Source organism: Lissotriton vulgaris, chromosome 6 (assembly GCF_964263255.1).
Source record: "Lissotriton vulgaris chromosome 6, aLisVul1.2, whole genome shotgun sequence".
NCBI classification, from domain to species: Eukaryota; Metazoa; Chordata; class Amphibia; order Caudata; family Salamandridae; genus Lissotriton; species Lissotriton vulgaris.
In genome coordinates this window covers 718,837,258-718,859,666 of record NC_141694.1, presented here as the reverse complement: position 1 = coordinate 718,859,666, position 22,409 = coordinate 718,837,258, and positions in this window count along the sequence as shown.

The window sequence follows — 22,409 nt, the reverse complement described above, 5'->3', positions numbered from 1 at the left end:
CGAGGTCTCTCTTCATCTCACTCCCCAGCCTCTACCATCCCTTGACTCTCCCCGAGGTCTCCCTTCATCTCACTCCTCCGCCTCTACCCACCCCTTGACTCTCCCCGAGGTCTCCCTTCATCTCACTCCCCCGCCTCTACCATCCCTTGACTCTCCCCCGAGGTCTCCCTTCATCTCACTCCCCAGCCTCTACCATCCCTTGACTCTCCCCCGAGGTCTCCCTTCATCTCAGTCCCCCGCCTCTACCCATCCCTTGACTCTCCCCGAGGTCTCCCTTCATCTCACTCCCCCGCCTCTACCATCCCTTGACTCTCCCCGAGGTCTCCCTTCATCTCACTCCTCCGCCTCTACCCATCCCTTGACTCTCCCCGAGGTCCCCCTTCATCTCACTCCTCCGCCTCTACCCATCCCTTGACTCTCCCCGAGGTCTCCCTTCATCTCACTCCCCCGCCTCTACCATCCCTTGACTCTTCCCCGAGGTCTCCCTTCATCTCACTCCTCAGCCTCTACCCATCCCTTGACTCTCCCCCGAGGTCTCCCTTCATCTCACTCCCCAGCCTCTACCCATCCCTGTACTTTCCCCGAGGTCTCCCTTCATCTCACTCCCCCGCCTCTACCCATCCCTTGACTCTCCCGAGGTCTCCCTTCATCTCACTCCTCCGCCTCTACCATCCCTTGACTCTCCCCCGAGGTCTCCCTTCATCTCACTCCCCAGCCTCTATCCATCCCTTGACTCTCCCCGAGGTCTCCCTTTCTCTTGCTCCCCAGCCTCTACCCACCCCTTGACGCTCCCCCCGAGGTCTCCCTTCATCTCACTCCTCAGCCTCAACCCACCCCTTGACTTTCCCCAAGGTCTCCCTTCATCTCACTCCCCAGCCTCTACCCATCCCTTGACACTCCCCCGAGGTCTCCCTTCATCTCACTCCTCAGCCTCTACCCATCCCTTGATGCCCCCCCGAGGTCTCCCTTCATCTCACTCCTTCGCCTCTACCATCCCTTGACTCTCCCCCGAGGTCTCCCTTCATCTCACTCCCCCGCCTCTACCCATCCCTTGACTCTCCCCGAGGTCTCCCTTCATATCATTCCCGCGCCTCTACCCATCCCTTGACTCTCCCCGAGGTCTCCCGTCATCTCACTCCCGCGCCTCTACCCACCCCTTGACTCTCCCCGAGGTCTCCCTTCATCTTACTCCTCAGCCTCTACCCATCCCTTGACGCTCCCCCCCCCCCCGAGGTCCCCCTTCATCTGACTCCCCAGCCTCTACCCATCCCTTGACTCTCCCCCGAGGTCTCCCTTCATCTCACTCCCCAGCCTCTACCATCCCTTGACTCTCCCCCGAGGTCTCCCTTCATCTCACTCCCCAGCCTCTACCCATCCCTTGACTCTCCTCGAGGTCTCCCTTCATCTCACTCCCCCGCCTCTATCTATCCCTTGACTCTCCCCGAGGTCTCTCTTCATCTCACTCCTCCGCCTCTATCATCCCTTGATTCTCCCCCGAGGTCTCCCTTCATCTCACTCCCCCGCCTCTACCCATCCCTTGACTCTCCCCGAGGTCTCCCTTCATCTCACTCCCCCGCCTCTACCCATCCCTTGACTCTCCCCGAGGTCTCTCTTCATCTCACTCCCCCGCCTCTACCATCCCTTGACTCTCCCCGAGGTCTCCCTTCATCTCACTCCCCAGCCTCTACCATGCCTTGACTCTCCCCGAGGTCTCCCTTCATCTCACTCCTCCGCCTCTACCCATCCCTTGACTCTCCCCGAGGTCTCCCTTCATCTCACTCCCCCGCCTCTACCATCCCTTGACTCTCCCCCGAGGTCTCCCTTCATCTCACTCCCCAGCCTCTACCATCCCTTGACTCTCCCCCGAGGTCTCCCTTCATCTCACTCCCCGCCTCTACCCATCCCTTGACTCTCCCCGAGGTCTCCCTTCATCTCACTCCCCAGCCTCTACCATCCCTTGACTCTCCCCGAGGTCTCCCTTCATCTCACTCCCCCGCCTCTACCCATCCCTTGACGCTCCCCCGAGGTCTCCCTTCATCTCAATCCCCAGCCTCTACCATCCCTTGACTCTCCCCCGAGGTCTCCCTTCATCTCACTCCCCAGCCTCTACCCATCCCTTGACTCTCCCCAAGGTCTCCCTTCATCTCACTCCCCCGCCTATATCCATCCCTTGACTCTCCCCGAGGTCTCCCTTCATCTCACTCCTCCGCCTCTACCATCCCTTGATTCTCCCCCGAGGTCTCCCTTCATCTCACTCCCCCGCCTCTACCCATCCCTTGACTCTCCCCGAGGTCTCCCTTCATCTCACTCCCCCGCCTCTACCCGTCCCTTGACTCTCCCCGAGGTCTCCCTTCATCTCACTCCCCCGCCTCTACCATCCCTTGACTCTCCCCCGAGGTCTCCCTTCATCTCACTCCCCAGCCTTTACCATCCCTTGACTCTCCCCGAGGTCTCCCTTCATCTCACTCCTCCGCCTATACCCATCCCTTGACTCTCCCCGAGGTCTCCCTTCATCTCACTCCTCCGCCTCTACCCGTCCCTTGACTCTCCCCCGAGGTCTCCCTTCATATCACTCCTCAGCCTCTACCCATCTCTTGTCTCTCCCCGAGGTCTCCCTTCATCTCACTCCCCCGCCTCTACCATCCCTTGACTCTCCCCCGAGGTCTCCCTTCATCTCCCTCCCCCGCCTCTACCCATCCCTTGACTCTCCCTGAGGTCTCCCTTCATCTCACTCCCCCGCCTCTACCATCCCTTGACTCTCCCCCGAGGTCTCCCTTCATCTCACTCCCCAGCCTCTACCATCCCTTGACTCTCCCCCGAGGTCTCCCTTCATCTCACTCCCCGCCTCTACCCATCCCTTGACTCTCCCCGAGGTCTCCCTTCATCTCACTCCCCGCCTCTACCCATACCTTGACTCTCCCCGAGGTCTCTCTTCATCTCACTCCCCAGCCTCTACCATCCCTTGACTCTCCCCGAGGTCTCCCTTCATCTCACTCCTCCGCCTCTACCCACCCCTTGACTCTCCCCGAGGTCTCCCTTCATCTCACTCCCCCGCCTCTACCATCCCTTGACTCTCCCCCGAGGTCTCCCTTCATCTCACTCCCCAGCCTCTACCATCCCTTGACTCTCCCCCGAGGTCTCCCTTCATCTCAGTCCCCCGCCTCTACCCATCCCTTGACTCTCCCCGAGATCTCCCTTCATCTCACTCCCCCGCCTCTACCATCCCTTGACTCTCCCCGAGGTCTCCCTTCATCTCACTCCTCCGCCTCTACCCATCCCTTGACTCTCCCCGAGGTCCCCCTTCATCTCACTCCTCCGCCTCTACCCATCCCTTGACTCTCCCCGAGGTCTCCCTTCATATCACTCCCCCGCCTCTACCATCCCTTGACTCTTCCCCGAGGTCTCCCTTCATCTCACTCCTCAGCCTCTACCCATCCCTTGACTCTCCCCCGAGGTCTCCCTTCATCTCACTCCCCAGCCTCTACCCATCCCTGTACTTTCCCCGAGGTCTCCCTTCATCTCACTCCTCAGCCTCTACCCATCCCTTGACTCTCCCCCGAGGTCTCCCTTCATCTCACTCCCCCGCCTCTACCCATCCCTTGACTCTCCCGAGGTCTCCCTTCATCTCACTCCTCCGCCTCTACCATCCCTTGACTCTCCCCCGAGGTCTCCCTTCATCTCACTCCCCAGCCTCTATCCATCCCTTGACTCTCCCCGAGGTCTCCCTTTCTCTCGCTCCCCAGCCTCTACCCACCCCTTGACGCTCCCCCCGAGGTCTCCCTTCATCTCACTCCTCAGCCTCAACCCACCCCTTGACTTTCCCCAAGGTCTCCCTTCATCTCACTCCCCAGCCTCTACCCATCCCTTGACACTCCCCCGAGGTCTCCCTTCATCTCACTCCTCAGCCTCTACCCATCCCTTGATGCCCCCCCCCGAGGTCTCCCTTCATCTCACTCCTTCGCCTCTACCATCCCTTGACTCTCCCCCGAGGTCTCCCTTCATCTCACTCCCCCGCCTCTACCCATCCCTTGACTCTCCCTGAGGTCTCCCGTCATCTCACTCCCGCGCCTCTACCCACCCCTTGACTCTCCCCGAGGTCTCCCTTCATCTTACTCCTCAGCCTCTACCCATCCCTTGACGCTCCCCCCCCCCGAGGTCCCCCTTCATCTGACTCCCCAGCCTCTACCCATCCCTTGACTCTCCCCCGAGGTCTCCCTTCATCTCACTCCCCAGCCTCTACCATCCCTTGACTCTCCCCCGAGGTCTCCCTTCATCTCACTCCCCAGCCTCTACCCATCCCTTGACTCTCCCCGAGGTCTCCCTTCATCTCACTCCCCCGCCTCTACCCATCCCTTGACTCTCCCCGAGGTCTCTCTTCATCTCACTCCCCCGCCTCTACCATCCCTTGACTCTCCCCGAGGTCTCCCTTCATCTCACTCCCCAGCCTCTACCATGCCTTGACTCTCCCCGAGGTCTCCCTTCATCTCACTCCTCCGCCTCTACCCATCCCTTGACTCTCCCCGAGGTCTCCCTTCATCTCACTCCTCCGCCTCTACCCATCCCTTGACTCTCCCCGAGGTCCCCCTTCATCTCACTCCTCTGCCTCTACCCATCCCTTGACTCTCCCCGAGGTCTCCCTTCATCTCACTCCTCCGCCTCTACCATCCCTTGATTCTCCCCCGAGGTCTCCCTTCATCTCACTCCCCCGCCTCTACCATCCCTTGACTCTCCCCCGAGGTCTCCCTTCATCTCACTCCCCAGCCTTTACCATCCCTTGACTCTCCCCGAGGTCTCCCTTCATCTCACTCCTCCGCCTATACCCATCCCTTGACTCTCCCCGAGGTCTCCCTTCATCTCACTCCTCCGCCTCTACCCGTCCCTTGACTCTCCCCCGAGGTCTCCCTTCATATCACTCCTCAGCCTCTACCCATCCCTTGTCTCTCCCCGAGGTCTCCCTTCATCTCACTCCCCAGCCTCTACCATGCCTTGACTCTACCCGAGGTCTCCCTTCAGCTCACTCCCCCGCCTCTACCCATCCCTTGACTCTCCCCGAGGTCTCTCTTCATCTCACTCCCCAGCCTCTACCATCCCTTGACTCTCCCCGAGGTCTCCCTTCATCTCACTCCTCCGCCTCTACCCACCCCTTGACTCTCCCCGAGGTCTCCCTTCATCTCACTCCCCCGCCTCTACCATCCCTTGACTCTCCCCCGTAGTCTCCCTTCATCTCACTCCCCAGCCTCTACCATCCCTTGACTCTCCCCCGAGGTCTCCCTTCATCTCACTCCCCCGCCTCTACCCATCCCTTGACTCTCCCCGAGGTCTCCCTTCATCTCACTCCCCCGCCTCTACCATCCCTTGACTCTCCCCCGAGGTCTCCCTTCATCTCACTCCCCAGCCTCTACCATCCCTTGACTCTCCCCCGAGGTCTCCCTTCATCTCACTCCCCCGCCTCTACCCATCCCTTGACTCTCCCCGAGGTCTCCCTTCATCTCACTCCCCTGCCTCTACCATCCCTTGACTCTCCCCGAGGTCTCCCTTCATCTCACTCCCCCGCCTCTATCCATCCCTTGACTCTCCCCGAGGCCTCCCTTCATTGTGCACCTGGTGCAGAACAATGCAGCTAATGTCGAAAATATTTATTTTAAACGAAGAATACGAAAACTCCACATTTAAAATTCATATAAAAGGCCCGTGCAATCCCAGCAGCAGAATCCTGTGAATGGAACACCTGTGACGCGCTAGGCCCTCCACTGTGACGTCACGAGGTCGAGGCTAGCAGCAGCAGGGGATTCCTGTGGATGGAACACCTGTGACGTGCCAGGCCCTCCACTGTGATGTCACGAGGTCGAGGCTAGCAGCAGAAGGGGAATCCTGTGGATGGAACACCTGTGACGTTCCAGGCCCTCCCTCCCCTGTGATGTCATGAGGTCGAAGCTAAGTGCAGAGGGGAGGCCTCCGCCGGAGCAGAAACAAGGAGAGGCCCCTGAGGGGGGGAGAAGGTCGGGCGGGATTAGATTGTCTTTGAGGTTAATCGCAGGATCCTTTTGTGACTAAATAGATTTTTTTTTTAGGTAATTGAATTAATATCCATGTCTCGGCTGTCCCCTCCCCCCTCCCCCCCCCCCCCCTTACACTGCAACCCTTGTCATCGCCCATAAGCCGGTGATGCATGATGACAGGTTAAATGTCTATTGTGACGTGTCCGTGGTATACAAGGCTGGTAACCAGGCAGCCGTGGCATTGCACTCATGAGCACCGGACGGAGAGGACCACTGCTGGGGGCCGGAGCCGAGGCCCCCGAGAGGCCAGGGCGCCGGGGCCTCACAGGCTCAAAAAAGAACTGGACGGTGCTGGGTGAAAGGAACACGGTGAGTATAGAAACCAAATGAAAACCGAACTTGAGACCAAACTGAAAACGAACTTGAATCCAAACTTTAAACTGACTTGATACTGGCTTGATACTGACTTGATACTGGCTTGATATTGACTTGATACTGGCTTGATACTGACTTGATACTGGCTTGATATTGACTTGATACTGGCTTGATACTGACTTGATACTGACTTGATACTGGCTTGATACTGACTTGATACTGACTTGATACTGGCTTGAAACATCGCTTCCCCCTTCCTTTCTCTTTCCCGTTTTTCCTTCTCTGCCTTACATCCCTATCTCTCCTCTCCCATCCCCTTCTCCCCCTTTCTTTTAAGTTCCCTTTTTCTCCATCACTCTTTAATCCTTTACCCTTCTGTCAATCCCCTCCCCTTCCCATTCAATCCATTCCGGTCCCATCCTGCACTCTCTTATCTCCTTTTCCATCTCCACCCCACCCCTTCCCTTCTCTTCTCTTCCCCTCCATTCCCTCCCATTCACAGCCTCTTTCCCTTCCAATCTGTTCCCATCGCCTCTGCTCATTTTCTGCTCCCCTTTCCCCTCACCCATCCCTTCTTCCATACCCTATCCTACCCCTCATTACCCTCCCCGCTCACCTCCCTCTCTCTCATTTACCCTCTCCCCCTCCATTCTCAATTCCTTTCCCTGCCTTTCTCCTCCTTTCTCTTCTCCGCCTTCTTTCCCTCATTCTTCCTTTCCTTTCCTTTCCTTTCCTTTCCTTTCCTTTCCTTTCCTTTCCTTTCCTTTCCTTTCCTTTCCATTCCATTCCATTCCATTCCCCAACCCATCCCTTCTTTCCCTTTACCCTACCCTCCAACTATCCCTCTCCCTCCATGTCCCCCCCTCTCCCTTTATTTCCATTACTTTCTTATTTACCTCTTTAATCCTCTCCTCTTCTGTCACTCCCCTTCCCTTCCATCCCATTCACTGCCTCACCTCCCCTCCCATTCTGTTACCCCACACACACACACACCCCACACACAACCCCACACAAACACCCCCCACACACACAACCCCACACACAACCCCCCACACACATAACCCCACACAAAACCCCCACACACACAACCTCGCACACACAACCCCACACACACAACCACACATACACACAACCCCCCCCACACACACAACCACAACCCCCCACACACAACCCCACAAACACACTCCCCCACACACACCCACACATACAACCCCACAGACAACCACACCACACACACACTACCACACCACACACAACCCTCCACACAACATCCCACCCACACACACAAACCCCCCCACACATACATGACACACACACATCCCACACACACACAACCACAACCCCCCCACACACACACAACCACAACCCCCCCACACACAACCCCAAAAACACCCACACCCACACATACAACCCCGCACACACAACCACACCACCCACACAACCCCCCACACAACATCCCACACACACACACAAAACCCCCACACATACATGACACAACCCCCCACACACAACCCCCCCACACACAACCACACTAACCCCCACACACACAACCCCACACACCGCACCCAACCCCACACACCACACAACCACACCCCCCCACAAACACACACAACCCCACATACACACAACCCCACACAAACACACACCCCCCCACACACACAACCCCCCCACACACACTCACTGTCACTCACACACTCACTGTCACTCACAATCACTGACACACTCACTGACACTCTCACTGAAACTGACACTCTCACTGACACTCTCCCGGACACTCATACTGACATTCTCACTGACGCTGACACTCTCGCTGACATTGACACTCTCACTGACACTAACACTGACACTCTCACGGACACTCTCACTGACACTGACACTTACTGTCAATCTCATCGACACTCTCACTGACACTCTCACTGTCACTGACACTCTCACTGACACACTCACTGACACCCTCACTGACACCCTCACTGACACTCTCACTGACACTCTCACTCACTGACACTCTCACTGACACTGACACTCTCACTGACACTCTCACTGACACACTCACTGAAACTCTGACACTGACACTCTCACTGACACTCACTGACACTTCCACTGACACTCTCACTGACACTCTCACTGACACTCTCACTGACACTCTCACTGACACTGGCTCTGACACTCTCACTCACACTCTCACTCACACACACTGACACTCTCACTGACACTCTCACTGACACTGACACTCTCACTGACACTTACACTCTCACTGACACTTACACTCTCACTGACACTCTCACTGACACTCTCACTCTCAATGACACTCACTGACACTCTCACTGACACTCTCGCTGACACTGACACTCTCACTGACACCCTCACTGACACTCTCACTGACACTCACGGCCACTCTCACTGACACTCACTGACACTCTCACTGACACTCTCACTGACACTGACACTCTCACTGGCACTTTCTCTGACACACTCACTGACACACTGACACTCTCACTGACACCGACACTCTCACTGACACTCACTGACACAGTCACTGACACTCTCACTGATACTCTCACTGACACTGACACTCTCACTGACACTCTCACCGACACTCTCACTGACACTCTCACTGACACTGACACTCTCACTGACACTGACACTCTCACTGACACTCTCACTGAATCTCTCACTGACACTGACACTCTCACCGAAACTCTCACTGACACTCAATGACACTCTCACTGACACTCACTGACACTCTTACTGACACTCACTGACACTCCTGACACTCACACTGAAACTGACTCACTGACACTCTCACTGACACTGCCACTCTCACTGACACTCTCACTGACACTCATGACACTCACTGACACTCCCACTGACACTCCCACTAACACTCTCACTGATACTCCCACTGACACTCTCACTGACACTCTCACTGACACTGACACTCTCACTGGCACTTTCTCTGACACACTCACTGACACTCTCACTGACACACTCACTAACACTCTCACTGACACTGACACTCTCACTGACACTCACTGACACAGTCACTGACACTCTCACTGATACTCTCACTGACACTGACACTCTCACTGACACTCTCACCGACACTCTCACTGACACTCTCACTGACACTGACACTATCACACTCACTGACACTCTCACTGATACTGACACTCTCACTGAAACTCTCACTGACACTCTCACTGACACTCTCACTGTCACTTTCAATGACACTCTCACTTACACTCACTGACACTGACACTCTCACTGACACTGACACTCTCACTGACACTGACACTCTCCCTGGCACTCTCACTGAATCTCTCACTGACACTGACACTCTCACTGACACTCTCACTGACACTCAATGACACTCACTGACACTCTTACTGACACTCACTGACACTCTCACTGACACTCTCACTGACACACTGATACTGACTCACTGACTTTCTCACTGACACTGACACTCTCACTGACACTCACTGACACTCTCACTGACACTCATGACACTCACTGACTTTCTCACTAACACTCCCACTAACACTCTCACTGACACTCCCACTGACACTCACTGACACTCACTGACACTCTCACTGACACTTTCACTGACACACTGACTGACACTCTCACTGACACTGACACTCTCAATGGCACTCACTGAAACACTCACTGACACTCTCACTGACACACTGAAACTGACTCACTGACTTTCTCACTGACACTTACACTCTCACTGACACTCACTGACACTCTCACTGACACTCATGACACTCACTGACACTCTCACTAACACTCCCACTAACACTCTCACTGACACTCCCACTGACACTCACTGACACTCACTGACACTTTCACTGACACACTGACTGACACTCTCACTGACACTGACACTCTCAATGGCACTCACTGAAACACTCACTGACACTCTCACTGACACTCTCACTGACACTTTCACTGACACTCTCACTGATACTCACTGACACTCACTGACACTCTCACTGACACTCACTGACACTCACTGACACTCTCATCGACACTCTCACTGACACTTTCACTGACACTCTCACTGACACTGACACTCTTACTGACACACTCACTGACACACTCACTGACACACTTACTGACACCCTCTCTGACACTCTCACTGACACTCTCACTGACACTGATACTCTCACTCACACTCACTGACACTCTCACTGACATTGACACTCTCACTGCCCCCTCACTGACACTCTCACTGACACACACTGACACTCTCACTGACACTCTCACTGACACTGAAACTGACACTCTCACTGACACTGAAACTGACACTCAATCTCACTGACACTCTCACTGACACTCTCACTGACACTCTCACTGATACTCACTGACACTCTCACTGACACTGACACTCTCACTGACACTCACTGACACACTTACTGACACCCTCACTGACACTCTCACTGACACTGATACTCTCACTCACACTCACGGACACTCTCACTGACACTGACACTCTCACTGACACTGAAACTGACACTCTCACTGACACTCTCACTGACACTGACACTCTCACTGACACACTCACTGACACACTCACTGACACTCTCACTGACACTGACTGACACTCTCACTCACACTCTCACTCACACTCACTTACACTCTCACTGACACTGAAACTCTCAGTGACACTCTCACTGACACTCACAGTGAAACTGACACTCTTACTGACACTCTCACTGACACTATCACCGACACTCTCACTGATGCTGACACTCTCACTGACACTGACACTCTCACTGACACTCTCTATGACACTGACACTCTCACTGACACTCTCACTGACACTCAATGACACTCTCACTGACACTCTCACTGACACTCTGACACTCAATGACACTCTCACTGACACTGACACTCTCACTGACACTCTTACTGACACTCTCACTGACACTCACTGACACTCACTGACACTCTCACTGACACTCTCACTGACACTTTCACTGACACTCTCACTGACACTCTCACTGACACACTTACTGACACCCTCACTGACACTGATACTCTCACTCACACTCACGGCCACTCTTACTGACACTGACACTCTCACTGACACTCTCACTGACACATTCACTGACACACTCACTGACACTCTCACTGACACTGACACTCTCACTCACACTCTCACTCACACTCACTGACACTCTCACTGACACTGAAACTCTCAGTGACACTCTCACTGACACTCACAGTGAAACTGACACTCTCACTGACACTCACACTGACACTTTCACTGACACTATCACTGACACTCTCACTGATGCTGACACTCTCACTGACACTCTCACTGACACTCTCTCTGACACTCTCTCTGACACTGACACTCTCACTGACACTCAATGACACTCTCACTGACACTCTCACTGACACTCTGACACTCAATGACACTCTCACTGACACTGACACTCTCACTGACACTCTTACTGACACTCTCACTGACACTCTCACTGACACTGACACTCTCACTCCCACTCTCACTCACACTCACTGACACTCTCACTGACAGTGACACTCTCACTGACACTCACACTTACACTGACACTCTCACTGAAACTCTCACTGACACTCACTGACACTCTCACTGACACTCGAGGTCAAAGACACTTTGTTGCCGCCATTCCGGGTCACCTGCCACATTGGAGATAACGCCGACTTGGGGCTCATCATTGGACCGGACATCGGGATTGCGAGCACCAGGTTGCTTAGCGGCAGAGTCACCGGCCGCACCTGGGTCCTCTTCCCGCCCCGCCTCCCAGCACTTGATAGCGCCTCGCGGCCCCCGCTACTTGGGAGCCGCTCGAGGTCAGAGACACTTTGTTGCCACCATTCCGGGTCGCCTGCCACATTGGAGATAACGCCAACTTGGGGCTCATCATCGGACCGGACATCGGGACTGCGAGGACCAGGTTGCTTAGCGGCATAGTCACCAGCCGCACCCGGGTCCTCTTCCCGCCCCGCCGCTCGAGGTCAGAGACACTTTGTTGCCACCATTCCAGGTCGCCTGCCACATTGGAGATAACGCCGACTTGGAGCTCATCATCGGACCGGACATCGGGACTGCGAGAACCAGGTTGCTTAGCGGCAGAATCACCGGCTGCACCTGGGTCCTCTTCCCGCCCCGCCGCCCAGCATTTGATAGTGCCTCGCGGCCCCCGCTACGCGGGAGCTGCTCGAGGTCAGAGACACTTTGTTGCCGCCATTCCGGGTCGCCTGCCACATTGGAGATAACGCCAACTTGGGGCTCATCATTGGACTGGACATCGGGACTGCGAGGACCAGGTTGCTTAGCGGCAGAGTCACCGGCCGCACCTGGGTCCTCTTCCCGCCCCGGCTCCCAGCACTTGATAGTGCCTTGCTGCCCCTGCTACGCGGGAGCCGCTCGAGGTCAGAGACACTTTGTTGCCGCCATTCGGGGTCGCCTGCCACATTGGAGATAACGCCAACTTGGGGCTCATCATCGGACCGGACATCGGGACTGCGAGGACCAGGTTGCTAAGCGGCAGAGTCACCGGCCGCACCTGGGTCCTCTTCCCGCCTCGCCTCTCTATTTAGTCACGCTCAAACACGCGCGCGCTGGCGTGTGCCGGGCCAAGCCTGGGCCAAGGGCGGGCCCATTTAAGCCCGTTCAAGACCGATCAAAACCGGACCGGGCCCTCCCTCTTTCCCCTGCTATAGTGTGAACTGTATGTGTGTCCTTGTATTAATATATTATATTTTAGAGTAGATCTGTTTGTGGATACATATATTGTTCGCATTTTAATATGACTACACAAGGAAGTAGGAGTAAAACTGTGGCGGGGGCTCAGTTAACAGGCACTCTAGACAACTTTATAACAAGGGCTAATTCAGTCATAGATCAAGGAATTAGCCTAATGGAACGTAGAGTGTCCCAAGATTTAGCGCTTGCAAAAAGATCATCTATGGGGCACTTTGCGTCGGCTCGTACTCCCGAGCCTGTCAAAGGAACAGGTTTGATAGATGTACACGTGGATGTGCATAATCTATCAATGGGGGTAGATCAGTCAAACTCCCGACCTCTACTAGACCCATTGTCAATTTCGGCTTTAGAGAAGACCCCTGATCTAAATTTGAACTGCACGCTGGGGGAAATAAATATCAGGCAGTCGAGGGAGAGGAGGGAGGGCACAATACCTAAAAAGAAAAGTGCCAATAGGACCATCTCAGGGGACAAAAAACTTAAAATTGCTAAAACCAGGGGTACCTGTGATACATCTAACAAGACAGGGGGAAGGGGCCTGAACAACCGCCACAGAATCATTGCGAACGATTGCTAAAAGATGATGTACATGTGGTTTTGGACACTAGTAGTATTGAGGTAGCAGTTAGCATAGATGGGGAAAGCAAGGACGAACCTGAAGGTCAACTTCTAGCAAGAATGGGGAAGTTACTTAATCTTTTCTAGCACCACTAGAAACCAGATTAATGCATATTGAAAAGCAGCTTGCTGAACTTGACAAATTCACTAGGAATTTACCAAGCAACGGGGCAAAAAAGGTAGCATGCAATAAACCTCCAAATACTGGACAAACAGGCTTACCAACTAAAAAGACCCCGATATTAGTGCAAAAAGTAAACTCTAACCCTACAATTGTATCAGAGAAGACATCTGTCGATACACCCCCAGGCCCAACTCAGCAACTTAGGCAAGAGGAGATTTTACCCAAGGCCCCTGTCCCGCACCCTAAAGGGAATTGGACAAGGGCTGGTACAGAGGGTAGATTTGCTGTTAATTTGCCCCCAGAGGCGAGCCCTTATGTAGTCGTCTTGACTGGGGTCCCGGAACTGGAAGAATCCATTGAGGAGCCAAGTTGGTCATTAAAGAATAACGTTTCTTACTGGTTCAATCCTAACCAAACCTTACCACCTCACATGTTAAGTAAGATTTTAATGGTACGTAGGGTGCCATGGGTAGAGCACGATAGGAAGACAACTTAAGGGGACTGTGTGTTGGTTAACTTTGAGGATCCACGTATGGTCGAATATATCTGCTCATGGAGAACACAAAATAGTAGTAGAGGTATAGAAACTAGACGGCTTTGATAGTTTTATCCACAAAGGAACCATTTCGGCTTCGACCGTGGAGGGAATTAGGGCAGAGTAGGACATCAAGATTGGGGAGGAAATCCCAAAAGGGATCAAGTGTACATGGATAATTGGAGGGGAATCCCTACTGCTAATAGGTACAGTTGTCTAGAGATGGTAGACTGACTGGCAAAGACTACAGGGACCCTGCATGAGTATAGGGAGGGTCAAGACAAGTTTAATACGATTGACAATCTGATTGTCCATCATAACAAAAATATACTATCTGAGAAAAGGGGTAATGATGGTGCAGACAATTCTATCACGGACTGCCCATTAAATAAGGGGATAGACGAAAATAACACTACCAAGATCATAACTGCCCACGTAGGTGCAGACAGTAAGGCCTATCAGCCTATGGCCATAAGCAATGTGATGGAGGATTCTGGAGAGTGTCTAGAGCCCGTATTACAGGATAATGGTACACCTGATTATATTTCAATAGATCCATTGTGCGTAAGGGCTGAACCAAGGGGAAATCTTGCCCTTTTATCCTGGAACGTAGCAGGTCTCTCAAACAAAATTAAGGACCCTACATTCCTGGCATTCATAGATAATTTTAATGTGATTTGTTTACAGGAGTGTTGGGATCAGTGTGAGACACATATAAATGGTTAGCGCACCTTTTTTTCCGTAGCCAAGCAGACTAGTAGGGGCAGGAGTTCAGGCGGACTTTGTACCTCCATATCAAATATGGTCAATATATAACGGTTAAAAAGTTAAACACAGGGGGGAACTATTATCAGCTACTTTTGCTCAAGGTAGGAGGAAATCAGCAAGTCCTCCTGATCAATTTTTATAACAATATTCCAAAGGCTGAATTAATTAAGGCTGTGGAGGATTTAAATAATATCCTTCACAACCAACCGGAATCTGGGCAAACAGAGAGGTGTGTTATATTGACGGGTGACTACAATTGTCACCTATGCCCCCACTGTGACTCTGGCACGTGTGGGCTGGTTAACCTTAAGGAAGATCCCTCTACTCACTTTGAGCATACCATGATTGGGAACTTACTTAATAATTTACTACACGAGTGGGATTTAGGATTCGCAAACGAGTTTTGTAACCCACAGGTTGCCATTCACCCTACCTTTATTTGGTCGGGGCTTCAGATCAGTGATCGATTTTACACTAGATACCACAAGTTATCATCGCAGTGTTCTGCGTTTTAATACTGAGGACATTGCAAAGAGCGACCATTTTCTGATTAGCTCAACTTTTAATTTTGGCCAGAGTTGTACCCGGAACATCGATGTGGCTGAAAACTTATATCGCCATGGGATCACCCTGGCCAGAGTTAATGGTTATTCAATAAAATGTAACAGGGTGGACCCCGCTAATTTCCTGCATACCTTAATAACAGATCACCTAAATGATTTTATGACCTGTCTTTCTAAGAATCCTAACCCATCCTTGGTCATAATAGCTTTCCAAAAGATCACAGGACAAATCTGTAGTAAACTAACAGGCACAATAAGGGAAGGCAATAGAAATAAAGCCGAAGGCTGGTTTGACGCCGAATGCAGTAAAGCGCACTCCTCTTTAAAGTCAATTCTCAAAAAAACGCCCAAAAATCTCCAAGAAATAAGGTCTGCTAGAGTACATTATAAAGCTGCTATAAAAAATAGGAAAATGGAATTGAAAGAGGCTGCGTGGGAAGCCCTCCATAAGGCGTGTTCTCTGAGAGACAACACTGCCTTTTGGAGGGCCGTGAATGCCCCTTTTTTTGTAGAAAGGAAATCGGACTCGATAGAGATTGCCATAGAGGAAACTGCATGGGTAAATTACTTTACTGACCTATATAAGAAGGATGACTCAGTCAGTCGTCTAGGTCATTTGATAAACGCGGAGTCTAACACTCTGGGACTGTTTCCCTTGGACATTGTTTTTTACATACCCGAAGTGGAACTAGCAATCTCAGAAAGTTCTACTAGCAAAGCTCCAGGACCTGACGGAGTCCCGATAGATGTTTATAAGGCTAACACCTCCTTATGGGCTCCCCTCCTGACCAATGTGCTAAATAGTTGCAATAACAACAGATTTCCATCAACCTGGCAGGAAGCGATTGTAGTGCCAATAGTTAAAAAGGGATATCGAAACAACCCCAAATGTTATAGGCCTATATCGCTACTAGACTCCCTGATGAAAGTTGCAGGTAGAAATATATTAAATAGACTACAGACATGGCTAAGCAAGCAGGTATTCTCTCTAAATTCCAGTATGGCTTCAAGGCAGGTCTAGGTACTGTTGAACAAGGACTGAATTTGGCCATGATAAGGGGAAAGTATGTGGTGGCCAAAAAGGGCAACCTATTCATGACCTTTGTTGACCTGAGCTCAGCATTTGACTGCTTGAGCCACGAAGTTATGTGGGATACCCTAGCAGACCTTGGCATTGACCTTAATATTCTTAACGTTGTTAAAGAATTGTACAGAGGGGCAGGGGCAAAGGTTCGATTTGGGAAAAAGGGGGAATGTACAAATACATTTCCAATAATGAAAGGTGTTCTTCAGGGCTGCATCCTGGCACCCTTTCTATTTAATTTATATATCAACAGTGTTGCAGCTTTAGAAACTGAACAAGACCGGGATTATCCCCAAATAGAAGGTGTTGCAGTGCCCATACTGTTGTACGCAGATGATGCGGTTATAATGACGAGAACCCAAGTAGGCCTTCAGAAGGCGTTAACTAGATTCTCAGAATACATGGGATCTAGGGGCCTAAAGATCAATATTGGGAAAACATTCACCATGTGCTGCTCATCTAAAATAAATGTATCCTGTAACACCTTTTTAGAACAGTCAAAGATAGGATTAACTAGCACTTTTTCATACTTAGGGATCGTTTTTTATTAAAAAGGCACATGACTAAAGCAGTAACCCCAAGAAAGCTAGCATTCTCCCGCGCTATTGGCGCAGTTAAACAGTTCGCTAATAAGCTGGGGGGCAGACCGGTACGTATCTTGCTTGATATTTATAAGGCTACATGCGTGTCGACTGCCATATACGGGGCTGGCATCTGGGGGGTCGCAGATTGCCAGGAAATCCAAACAAGTGAAAATGCATTCCTGCGATACTTGTTAGCTGTCCCAAAATCTACTTCTACCCATGTTTGTCATAAGGAGCTTGCCTTGGCCTACATTTCAGATTTAGTCAAGGTAAGCCCGGTACTGTTATGGCACAAGGTGTGGACTTCTGCTGCAACTGAGTTTAACAGGGCCACCATTCAGGACTGTGTTAAACATCAGGGGGCAAAATACATCTACTGGCTTTCTTACGTAAAGGCTTTTTAAATAGATATAGGCCACCCTGAGTTCTACAACTCTCCATCTTCAATGCCCTCCATTACTAGAAAAGCACTCAAGGATCTTTGCCTTGCGCTCTTGGAGGATCAACGTTGGCAACCAGAGAGGAAGAAGGTATCTGTCATTGAGCACCATCTTCTATTACAGGGTCCTGGTATCCAGATTTATCTGTCCTCTAACCAGTCCAGTTATAGTAGGATGTTATTAGCACGATTGAGAACAGGCATTTTTTTTAGGCTGATTACCTTTCCAGGTATACACGACTGGTCGAAAAACTTAATACGATGTCCATGTGACGATTCCTCTTTGCAATCAACAATACATTGTATTTTATTTTGTAAATTTTATTCTTGGGACAGGAAGAGATACTTGTTACCCTTGTTAAAGGTCTGGGGCCTGAGACAGTGTAGACCCGCTTTTTTCAAGATCCAATTATTGCAAGATGAAATGTCTATAACGGCGGTCTCATTGTTTCTAAAAAGCATTATTAGATGTAGATCTACCATGCTGTAAGCCCCTACTTCAAATGAACTGTGTTGGGGATAGTATTATTCTATCATTTTATTATTGGATTTTATTGCATCTATGCATTTTAATGTGCTTTTAATGTGCTTTTATGATTTCTTATTGAATTCGAATAAAGCTATCTTTAACTTGACTTGACTTGACACTCTCACTGACACTCTCACTGACACTCACACTGACACTCTCACTGACACTGACACTCTTACTGACACTCTCACTGACAATCTTACTGACAATCTCATCGACACTCTCACTGACACTCTCACTGACACTGACAGTCTCACTGACACTCACTGACACTGACACTCTCACTGACACTCTCACTGACACTCACAGTGAAACTGACACTCTCACTGACACTCACTGACACTCTCACTGCCACTCTCACTGACACTCTCACTGATGCTGATGCTCTCACTGACACTGACACTCTCACTGACACTCACTGACATTCACTGACACTCTCACCGACGCTCTCACTGACACCGACACTCTCCCTGACACTCTCACTGACACTCTCATTGATGCTGACACTCTCACTGACACTGACACTCTCACTGACACTCTCACTGACACTCTCACTGACACTCTCACTGACACTCAATGACACTCTCACTGACACCTTAACTGACACTCAAGGACACTCACTGACACTCTCACTGACTCTCACTGACACTCTCACTGATGCTGACACTCTCACTGACACTGACACTCTCACTAACACTGACACTCTTACTGACACTCTCACTGACAATCTCACTGACAAGCTCACTGACACTCACTGACACTCTCACCGACGCTCTCACTGACACTGACACTCTCACTGACACTCTCATTGATGCTGACACTCTCACTGACACTGACACTCTCACTGACACTCTCACTGACACTGAAACTCTCACTGACACTCTCACTGACACTCTCACTGACACTCACTGACACTCTCACTGACACCTTAACTGACACTCAAGGACACTCACTGACACTCTCACTGACACTCACTGGCACTCTCACTGACACTCTCACTGATGCTGATACTCTCACTGACACTGACACTCTCACTGACACTGACACTCTTACTGACACTCTCACTGACAATCTCACTGACAATCTCATTGACACTCTCACTGACACTCTCACTGACACTGACAGTCTCACTGACACTCACTGACACTCTGACTGACACTGACACTCTCACTGACACTCACAGTGAAACTGACACTCTCACTGACACTCTCACTGACACTCTCACTGATGCTGATGCTCTCACTGACACTGAGACTCTCACTGACACTCTCACTGACACTGACACTCTCACTGACACTCTCACTGATGCTGACACTCTCACTGACACTGACACTCTCACTGACACTGACACTCTCACTGACAATCTCATCGACACTCTCACTCACACTCTCACTGACACTCTCACTGACACTGACACTCTCACTGACACTAAAACTCTCACTGACACTCTCACTGACACTCTCACTGACACTCACTGACACTCTCACTGACACTGACACTCTCAATGACACTGACATACTCACTGACACTCTCACTGGCAGTCTCACTGACACTGACACTCTCACTCACACACTGACTCACACTCACTGACACTCTCACTGACACACTGAAACTGACACTCTCACTGAAACTCTCACTGACACTCACACTGACACTCTCACTGACACTCTCACTGACGCTGACACTCTCACTGACACTGACACTCTCACTGACACTCTCACTGACACTCTCACTCTCACTGACACTCTCACTGACACTGACACTCTCATTGACACTCACTGACACTCTCACTGACACCCTCACTGACACTGTCACTCTCACTGAAACTCTCACTGACACTCTCACTGACACTCAAGGACACTCACTTGCACTCTCACTGGTACTGACACTCTCACTGACACTTTCACTGACACACTCACTGACACTCTCATTGACACTGACACTCTCACTGACACACTCACTGACACTCTCATTGACTTGACACTCTCACTGACACTCTCACTGACACTCTCACTGATGCTGACACTCTCACTGACACTGACACACTCACTGACACTCTTACTGACACTGGCACTCTCACTGACAATCTCACTGACAATCTCATCGACACTCTCACTGACACTCTCACTGACACTGACACTCTCACTGACACTCACTGACACTCTCACTGACACTCACTGACACTCACAGTGAAACTGACACTCTCACTGACACTCTCACTGACACTCACACTGACACTTTCACTCTCACTGATGCTGACACTCTCACTGACACTGACACTCTCACTGTCACTCTCACTGACACTGACACTCTCACTGACACTATCACTGACACTCACTGACAATCTCACAGACGCTCTCACTGACACTGACACTTTCACTGACACGCTCACTGACACACTCACTGACACTCACTGATGCTGACACTTTCACTGACACTCTCACTGAAACTCTCACTGACAATCTCATCGACACTCTCACTCACACTCTCACTGACACTGACACTCTCACTGACACTGACACTCTCACTGACACTCACTGACACTCTCACTGACACTCAAGGACACTCACTGACACTCTCACTGACACTCACTGACACTCCCACTGACACTGACACTCTCACTGACAATCTCATCGACACTCTCACTCACACTCTCACTGACACTCTCACTGACACTGACACTCTCACTGACACTCTCACTGACACTCACTGAAACTCTCACTGACACTCTCACTGACACTCAAGGACACTCACTGACACTCACTGACACTCTCACTGACACTGACACTCTCACTGACACTTTCACTGACACACTCACTGACACACTCACTGACACTCTCACTGACACTGACACTCTCACTGACACTGACACTCTCACTGATACTCACTGACACTCTCACTGACACACTCACTGACACTCACTGACACTCTCACTGATGCTCCCACTCACACTCACTGACACTCTCACTGACACTGACACTCTCACTGACACACACTGAAAATGACACTCTCACTGACACTCTCACTGACACTTTCACTGATGCTGACACTCTCACTGACACTCTCACTGACACTCTCACTAGCACTCACACTCTCACTCACACTGACAGCCACTCTCAATGACACTGCCACTCTCCTTGGCACACTCACTGACACACTCACTGACAATCTCACTGACACTCTCACTGACACGGTGAAATTGACACTCTCACTGACACTCACACTGACACTCTCACTGATGCTCTCACTGATGCTGCCACTCTCACTGACACTGACACTCTCACTGACACTCTCACTGACATTGACACTCTCACTGACACTCTCACTGACAATATCACTGACACTCACTGACACTGACACTCTCACTCACACTCTCACTCACACTCACTGACACTCTCACTGACATTGACACTCTCACTGGCACACTCACTGACACACTCACTGACACTCTCACTGACAATCTCACTGACACTCACTGACACTGACACTCTCACTCACACTCACTGACACTCTCACTGACACTGACACTCTCACTGACACACACTGAAAATGACACTCTCACTGACACTCACACTGACACTCGCTGATACTCTCACTGACACTTTCACTGATGCTGACACTCTCACTGACACTGAAACTCTCACTGACACTCTCACTGACACTCTCACTGACACTCACTGACACTCTCACTGACACCTTAACTGACACTCAAGGACACTCACTGACACTCTCACTGACACTCACTGGCACTCTCACTGACACTCTCACTGATGCTGATACTCTCACTGACACTGACACTCTCACTGACACTGACACTCTTACTGACACTCTCACTGACAATCTCACTGACAATCTCATCGACACTCTCACTGACACTCTCACTGACACTGACAGTCTCACTGACACTCACTGACACTCTGACTGACACTGACACTCTCACTGACACTCACAGTGAAACTGACACTCTCACTGACACTCTCACTGACACTCTCACTGATGCTGATGCTCTCACTGACACTGAGACTCTCACT